The following is an 8,103-nucleotide window of genomic DNA, read 5'->3' on the forward strand; positions in this document are numbered from 1 at the left end:
GAATTAACACATTCCATGAATCCATACATCTCGTCATCATCAAAATTGAGCAAGACGACCTCCAATATATCACCCACATTAATCGTGGCACTTGTATCATCAATAATCACATCATTCACCAAGTCCATGAATGAACACACTTCATTGCTATTCGGTTGCCTCATAGATTTGCACACGTGGAATACCACTTTTTCATCACCCACCGGAAAAGTAAGTTTTTCAGCTTCCACATCAATAAGAGCCTTCCCCGTAGCACAGAAATATCTTCCAAGAATAATCGGTACCTTATAGTCCACTTCACAATCAAAGATAACAAAATTCGCCGGGAGAATGAACTTATCAACATGAACCAATACACCTTCACTCACCCCCAACGGTGTCTTTATTGTACGATCGGCTATTTATAATCTCATAGATGTGGGTCTTGGTTGCAAAATTCCCAAGGTCTTGAAAATCGAATAGGGCATCAAATTGATACTCGCCCCAAGATCACAAAGAGCTTTGGCAAACTCGGCACTTCCAATGGTGCAAGGAATTGTGAAAGCACCAAGATCTTCCAACTTAGGAGCCATCGAATGCACAATTGCATTCATTTGGTGAGTGACTTTGATAGTTTCTAAATTCATCGACCGCTTATTTGTCACCAAGTCCTTCATAAACTTTGTGTATCCTTGCATTTGCTCCAAGGCTTCAACTAATGGCACATTTATCGAGAGGCTCTTTATCATATCAATGAACTTTTTGAATTGATTCTCACTATTTTGCTTTGTGAGCCTTTGAGGATATGGAGGAGGTGGCTTAGAAAATGGTGCCTTAGCCTTTTGCACTACCGGTTCCGATATGTCAATCACATGCTCCCTAGACGGGTTCACTTCCTCTTGAGTCTCTTACACCGTTTCGTCAATATCAATCTGCACTTCATTGGTTGGGATATCCTCTTTTTCTACCACTTGCTCATCATCCACAAGTTGCCTTTGACTTGAGGTGGGTGCATTCTCACCTCTTCCACTTCTTGTAATAACGGTCATGGCATGCCCCGTATTGTTCCTACCCTTCAGGTTCACCACCGTATCACTTGGTAGTGCCCCTTAGGACGAGAATTTAAATCTTGAGAGATTTTTTCTATTTGCTCTTACTACAAAAAAAAATAGAGTTTAGCGACGAAATTTAGCGACAAGAGATACTCCATAGCTAAATAACGACGGATTAGCGACGAATTTTATAGTTTGTCTCCAAATAAGTTACAAAATAATTTGTATCAAATATAGCAGCAGATTAGCGACAAAAACTTATATTCGTCGCTAAAATTGGCGCTTTATTTTACCTACAAAATTAACGACGAAAGTTGGGCAACAAAAATAATTAAAACGTAGCGATAGATTTAACGTTAAAAAAGTTGTCGCTGCAGTCATTTTACTTATCAAGACATTCGAAAGTTAGTTGCGACAAAATATTCCGTCGCTAATTTCCTTAAAATAAAATTTCATTAATTATTATTAGCGACAGAAATTAGGCTTGTCGCTATTTCTGTTGCTAAAATTTTCGTCGTAAAAATAAAATTACCGTAGTTAAAAGACATTCCAACAATTAAGGCACAAACATGCCCACTTTCTCTCCTCTCTATTAAACTCCCACTTTCACTCCTCTTCAACAATGTGAGTTATTTTCTTCAAATACAAAAAATTCGGCGTGAATCTAGGGTTAATGTCTGAAAAATAAAAGAAAACTTTCGAAATTGCAAAATTTTTGCTGCAGAAATCTATAATTCGAAGTCGTGTGTTTGCAGAATTCTAAAATTCGAAGTCGTGCGTTGATTTTAGGGATTGTATGTCCTTGATAAGGTAAGCTTCTTTGTGATTTCATTCCTGTATTGTATATCTGGGCGAGAATCATGTTCATCATGTCTTGTGCTTTATTTTGGTGTTTCCGTTTCAAAGTTTCTCCATCTTTATTCCAAATTTTCTCTACTCTTTGTTATTATTTTTTCCCCTCAGAACACTATTTTTCTTATTAAAGAGAACTGCTGGTAATTTCATTTGCTTTCAATGAACTTAACGTGTTTTCTCATGGAACATGACTGGAACTCGTGGTGTTTTGTGTAAGAATTTTCGTCCACTTGTTAACTTGATCATGTGTTAGATTAAAGTGAGGGTAGCTGGATGTTAAGATATGTTGGTCATCTTCTTTCATGTCTGAAGATTGGAAATAAGTTAGATGTTCTTAATAAAAATGGTCTCTTCCTGTCATGCCAAAAGTAAAAATGAATTATTTAAATTTTGTATGTTCATCTCATTTTTATACGGAGTACCGGAGAAAATTTTTGGTTGTTTATATTCTGGCAATGTGCTATAGTACAAAACTTTATAGGAATATGATCCCTTGTAATAAGAAAAAGAAAGTAATCTCATCTATTTTTAAAAAGTGGAAAGAATGAGTAAACCATGTAATTGAAAATCCATGTTTATGAAGGTATTATTAAAAACCTGAACTCCCTTAGACTGCTATTCAGATGTAAAATAATAAAGGTTAAAGCTCATCTGTTCATCTCATGTAATTTGTGCTTTATTGGTAATTGGGATAGATGTAGATTTTGCCATTTTGCTTTGGCTATATTTATGGGGTTGTCATGCTCCTAAAGAATAGGCTGCTCTTGGGTTTTGTGGACTGCAAGTTTCTCTTTGATTGTGAGGCTTTAGTTATCACATCCCACTGTAAGTTGGTCTCTTCTTTGTGGGTCTTGGTTTCTTTAACAGCTTACATTGAATTTTAATTGCATGCATTTCAATTCTACTGATCATGTCATATTTTCACTTTGTTTTGCAAAGTGACAGTTTGGGAGATTTAGGAAGCATTTGCTTTTGTTGCTCTAGAAAGATCTCTCTGTTAGTACCATTCTTGTAATTGCTGATAATCCAACTGGATATGGTTAATGTTTCAAGCGATTTGAGTATCTCTATCAGATTGTTTTGCTCATGGAAGATGTCATGTGTATGTGTGTGTATGTTTGGTTTCAAAAGACTATTCCGTTCGAAGGGATTGAAAATTTGCAAGATTGGGTGCTATCGTTCTTTTAGCAGTTACTATGCTTTCTAGTAGGAGCTTAGACTAATATTCTGAATTGTAGACCAACTTCGAGGTGTTTCTTTTCCTGCTGTTTTCTTTTTCTAGACTTATATTCAGCTACATTTGTAACATCTTATGTGAAAGATTTGGTCATTGAGCGTAAGACCTTCAAACTTTGTAGCAAAAACTTGAATTCTGATATGAAAAGTTTGTATCAGGAGCATTCCATTCTTTATACCTTTGTGAAGCAGATATAGTTTTTGATACAGCCATTACTTTACGATCTTTATGTTGACACTTTATTGGATTACTGTGTCTCTTAAGGCCAACTATAATGGTGTACCTGGAGATCCTTATAGGGGGACATATAAAGAGTTAACTTGTATACACTAGCAGTGTATAACATTTTTTACATTATGTAGTTATGCTGAATTACAACTTCATAGTAAGCCTAATTTGGTTTCATAGCTGTAGTAAACTAAATATATAACCTACTATTATAGGTTAAAATGCAGTGATAAGGTAAAAATTATTTAAATCCAGGATATGCGGAAGGCATCCTTTCAAAGTTTAATGAAACTTGCAGTGCTATTTTCAACTAAATAGTGCCTGAGAAGTGAGGCTCTTTAGCTTCTAAATTCACTGCTTTATACCCTGCTCTAAAGACAAAATTGATAACAGAACTTGATTCTTGACAGTCTTAAGATCTATCTTCTTAATTGAATAACTTTTGTATAGGCTGTTAAAAAGGGTCGAGATCCAACACCAAGTGAGTTGCATTTGCACATCCATACACATGGTAATGATGAAAAATCTTTTGTTGCTGAGAAATCCCGAATCGTACATGTAAGATAACTTTTAAAATAATTTTATTGACTTTACTTTCATATATTTTTTTATTTTATAAATTGAATGCTCAATATTATTTAGTCTTTTTATTTCACTAATTATTAACTCTTCTACAGGAAAAATATCAAGAGATATTACAACAACAAACACAGACTCTATCTGATATTGATCAGTGTAAAGTATATTATCAAGTTGCGGGAGGTACTACGAGCCAAATCTTCATGACTCTTTTGGATATGATGCTACATCGTCAGCGACACCTCCAAATACTCAATCAACACCGACATGGAATCTGGATGAGTTAGTGATGCGATTGATTCCTACACTAACAGATCATATAGTTCCTGTAATCATTGAGCGGGTACGCAAATTAGTTTCCTTACCCTTGCATCAGCCAAATACTGATCTTACCAACCACCCATTAGATGTGGCACCTACAGTTCCTATATCTTCTACTGCTACTAACATTGATGAGATTCATGCATTGGGTTCTGATGATGAACGTAACTCTCCAGCCTCGCATAGTTAGCCTATTTTGTTTGGACTTTATTGTTGGTCCTTGTGGATTTTTTGTACTTAACGATACCGTTATATGCATTATGCTATATATTTTGGACCTTGTTGAATATATTGTTAATTTATATTAATATCAGTGACTTTTTATTAAGTGTATTTAATAGCTTTTATGTAATATGCTTGAACAGAGAACATTTAAAATAATAAATAATTTTTTTTTAAAAAAATCAGTAATATATTAAAATAAATTAGCGACGGATACTTTCCGTAGATAAAATTATCGCGTAAACTTAAATCTTGCGACGAATTGGCGACAAAAGGTTTTTGTTGCAAAAAGCAGGGAGAATTAGCTATAACACGACTAGCGACGGATGATTTCGTCGCTATAAGAACAAACGATGAGTTTTGTTATGTATTGTAGCGACAAAAGTCGTCAAAATAGACACAGAAATAAGCAATATAGCGACGGTTATTTCCCTCGCTAAACTTTGCTACAGATATATTCCGTCGCTCATCCGTCGCTAATTCTGCGACGGTTGGTATTTTTCGTTGCTATGAGCCTAGCTACGAGCATTTTAGAGACAAACTTGAATCTGTCGCTAATCCATTTTTTTTGTGGTGACTTCCAAGTTACGAATTGAGGTGTTGCGTGAAGCAAGTTTAGCATCGGAATCGGCATTCTTCTCCATCTCAATATGGCCTATTTCATTGTTGGAAGAACTAAGACCACGAGAAGGATAAGGATGTAGGTTGCTCTGTTGTTGATATATCGGGGGCATTTGAAATCCCGACCCCCGATTTCCTTATTTGTTATTCCACCCACCTTGATTGTTGCCTCCCCAATTGCCTTGGTTATTATTGTTATGCCAATTCTCTTGATTATTGCTTCCACTCCAATTGCCTTGATTGTTGTTGTTATTCTAATTGCTTTGATTGTTTTCACCACTTCAATTACCTTGGTTGTGAGAATTTCAATTGCCTTGATTATTTTGAGGTCTCCATTGTTGTTGGCTAGGGCCTTGGAAGTTGTTTCTTTGCCCTTGAAAGTTGTTCACATATTGGACCTCTTCTTCTTGATCATTGTAGGAGTCATCTTGATCAAATCCACTATCATCTTGCACAAAATTGTCCACTCTTTGTTGCACTTGTCGACTTCTTGTTCTTCTCTTGTTCACCATCATATTTACTCCCTCCGTTGCATTGACTTGCCTCAGGTTTTGCACTTGTTGAAGTTGAGCCTTAGCCAATTGGTTCATGGTGGTTGTTAGCTCAGTTATGGCTTGTCCATGGTCATGTAACTCTTTATGAAGAAGAATCACATTGGGATCAACTTGTGGAAAATTTGCTCTAGATTGCCACGCCGATGAAATATCCGCCATCTCATCCAAAATATCACACGCCTCCGCATAAGGCGTAGTCATGAAGTTCCCACCGGAAAGTTGATTCACTACACATTGGTTGGTGGTATTGATCCCCCGATAGAAAGTTTGTTGAATCATGTTCTCCATCATATCGTTGTTGGGGAACTCTTTCACCATTGTTCTGTACCTTTCCCATATCTCGTGTAGTGGTTCATTGGGATCTTGCTTGAATGCTAGAATTTCATCCCAAAGAATAGACATGTGCCCGGGAGAGAAGTACATAGAAATAATTTTCTCCGCTAGTTCATCTTATGTAATGACCCGGCCGATCGTTTTGAGAGTATTAGCCATGATCCCCTGTTACTGCTTTCCCCATGTCTTTTTCTGCCGATGTGCCTTGTCGAGAGGTTCCATTTATGGTTTCGGAGTGATTTGGGACCCTTAGTCCCTAAAACGGAAGCTTAAGTTCTAAGATTTTGACCGTAGATGGAACTGTATGAAGACGGCTCTAGAATAGAGTTTCATCATTTTCTTTAGCTCAGTTGGGTGATTTTGGACTTAGGAACATGTTCGTATTGTGTTTTGGAGGTCTATAGCTAAATAAGGCTTGAAATGGCGAAAGTTGAATTTTTAGGAAGGTTGACCGGAAGTGGACCTTTTGATATCGTGGTCGGATTCCGATTCTGGAAGCTGGATTAGGTCCGTAATGCCGAGTATGACTTGTGTGCAAAATTTGAGGTCAATCGAACGTGGTTTGATAGTTTTCGGCATCGATTGTAAAAGTTTGAAGTTTCAAAGTTCATTAAGTTTGAATTGGAGGGTGATTTGTATTTTTAGCATTGTTTGATGTGATTTGAGGGCTCAACTAAGTTCCTATGGTATTGTAGGATTTTTTGGTATGTTTGGTTGAGGTCCCGGGGGCCTCGGATTGATTTCGGATGCTGAACGGATTGAAATTGGACTTGTGCATATTGCTGAAGCTTTCAGGCTTCTGGTGTTTTTGTGCCTGCGATGGGGAGATCGCAGGTGCGGGATCACACGTGCGTAAGGTCAAGCACAGAAGCAAATTTGGGATGTGCGGTCAGGGGTCGCAGGTGCGAGGGAAATGCCGCATATGCGATGCCTGCAGATGCGCTTAAGGACCCGCAGGCGCAGAGAAGACCGCAAAAGCGGACAATGGTCCAGAGGCGCACACTCACAGGTGAGGCCCTTTTATAGCATAAGCGGACCAAGCCCTCTTAGTTCATTTCCGCACCTACGAAGGGAATTCCGCTGGTGCGGCGTCGCAGGTGCGACTGGAAGCCAGCAGAAACGAAATCGCTGGGCAGAAAAAGGCTATGTTTGAGGGTTTTATTCCATTTTCAACTTTGGGACTTTGAGAGCTCGAATTGAGACGATAATTCAAGGATTTTTTAGAGATAATTTTGGGATAATGATTTTTAACTCACTTATGGTTATATTCCACTAATCTATAGTTGATTCCATCATCTAGGTTGAGAAATTTGGGGGAAAATGGTAGAAGTTCTTCGACTAAGTTTTTGTGTTTTGATTCGGATTTTGATATCAGATTTGGATAATTTTTGTACGAGTGAACTCGTGAGTGAATGGTGTTCATATTTTGTGACTTTTACCCAATTCCGAGACGTGGGCCCGGGGAGGCTTTTAGAGCGATTTTTGAGATTCTTGTTAAAGTTTTTATTTCATTAATTAGCTTAGTCTATTATAGTTGTATTTATGGTATGTAATTATTTTTGGCTAGATTTGGGCCATTTGGAGTCGGTAATTGAGGAAAAGGCATTCTTACTAATTGATTGAGCTTGGTTCGAGGTAAGTGTCTTGCCTAATCTTGTATGGGGAAAATTCCCTTAGGACTTGGTACTGTTGTGATACTTCTGTGATATGTGAGCGTCGTGTACGCAAGGTGATGAGTACGTACACAGGCTAATTGTTGTAAAAATCTGATTTCTCACTGAGTTATACGCTGTTACACTTTAATAAAGTTATACTAGCATGTATAGTTATGCTTCTTAGCCTAGTTTCGCATGTCTACATATCTTAAATGCTTATTTGAATTCTGAGCAGCATGTCTAATTGAATTCCTGCCATACTTGATTCGTATCCACCTTAGCTGTAGAATTCTTGTTGTTAATTATTTTTCTTTACTGATTTGAACTGTGTGTTTACTTTTGGGGCTACGAGGCGGTACCTCGGGAGATCCTCTATAATGATCCGACCGGTTGTTTTGGGTATTACTACCCCCGTTCTCCCATTTACTGCTCAATTTATGCTTTACAATAGTTATGTGACTTGCCAG

At 37.5% G+C, this 8,103-nt stretch overlaps 1 long non-coding RNA gene across 1 annotated transcript; it reads left to right on the forward strand.

Moving 5' to 3' along the window:
• Positions 1-1,581: 1,581 nt before the first annotated feature.
• On the forward strand, positions 1,582-4,579 carry LOC104106544 (uncharacterized). Its single transcript, XR_011415815.1, has 3 exons — positions 1,582-1,841; positions 3,802-3,909; positions 4,029-4,579. It is a non-coding gene; the product is annotated as an uncharacterized lncRNA (long non-coding RNA).
• The last annotated feature ends 3,524 nt before the right edge of the window (positions 4,580-8,103 follow it).

Source organism: Nicotiana tomentosiformis, chromosome 4 (genome assembly GCF_000390325.3).
Source record: "Nicotiana tomentosiformis chromosome 4, ASM39032v3, whole genome shotgun sequence".
NCBI lineage: Eukaryota > Viridiplantae > Streptophyta > Magnoliopsida > Solanales > Solanaceae > Nicotiana > Nicotiana tomentosiformis.